Source organism: Otolemur garnettii, unplaced genomic scaffold (assembly GCF_000181295.1).
Source record: "Otolemur garnettii isolate 467f Iridium unplaced genomic scaffold, OtoGar3 scaffold00063, whole genome shotgun sequence".
NCBI classification, from domain to species: domain Eukaryota; kingdom Metazoa; phylum Chordata; class Mammalia; order Primates; family Galagidae; genus Otolemur; species Otolemur garnettii.
Genome location: NW_003852458.1, coordinates 1,882,883 through 1,883,995, shown reverse-complemented (window position 1 = coordinate 1,883,995; position 1,113 = coordinate 1,882,883).

Below are 1,113 nucleotides of genomic sequence, written 5' to 3'. Positions count from 1 at the left end.
AAAAAAAAAAAAAAAGGAAAAGAAAGAAAAAAGCAAGGGGGATCTAATGGTACTGAGCGCTTAACTGGGGACAGGAGAAATCCTGCAACTTGGCAACTCAGCAAGCCCTTACCCTAGGCTTGTCCCAGAACTGCCCCACAACCAAGATGAGAGACCAATCCAAGAGACCACAGAGGCTCTGCAGCTCTTTATTTTTTCCTTTTCTGTTCACAGCACTTTTCCTTCTCTATGTACCTATCACTGGGACTGTTGTGTCTACACAATCTTTATAGCCACAGGTCACTGTAAGGATGAAGTGCCACTTTGGTCTATGGAGACCTTGCCCTCCAACTGCACTTCACTCCCCACTACTACACAGAGGTAGTCTTAGCGGTGGTACCACTGTATGCTATGGGCTACTCATGTCCCATTGCTCCCCCATCCCCAAATGGCTTAGCCCTGTCCTCTTCAAATACAATTTTGAGGGTAGGTTTCCTGGCGCCATTTCTGGTACCTATTACTACAGTAGTCTTGGTGCGATAGAAAGATGTCATACTCAAATCACAGCTTAAGGAGGAAGCAATTTTGGTGCCAACTTGACTAGATTAAAAGATATCCAAATAACTGGCGACTCACGACTTCCGGGTATGTCTGAGGGTGTTTCCAGAAGAGACTGGCGTTTCAATCAGTGGGCCAAAGAAGGAAGATCCACCCTCACCCACTGTAGGCAGGTGCCATCCAACTAGCTTCCAGAGAGAAGAAAAAGGCAGAAAAAAGGAAAATTTGCCTGCTCTGTTTCTTGAAACTAGGACATAACCACCTTTGTCCTCAGACATCAAAACTCCAGGTTCTTCAGCCGTCAGACCCCAGGACTTGCACCAGTGCCCCCACCCCAGCTGAGGACATCCGCCTGACATACACCTGTTGCTTTTCAAATCTTTTCTATCTCTTTAACTCCTTAGAGCCATACTGCAAAACTGTCAAGTCACAGATTGTGTAAACATCAAATGTTATTTTTTTTGCTTCTTCTGAATGAATTTTTCAACAGTATGTCTTAATAAAACCAAATTTACAGTTCATTTAGTGGAAAAAAATAAGAATCCTAAGTAGTTTTCGGTGACTTTTTTTTTTTTT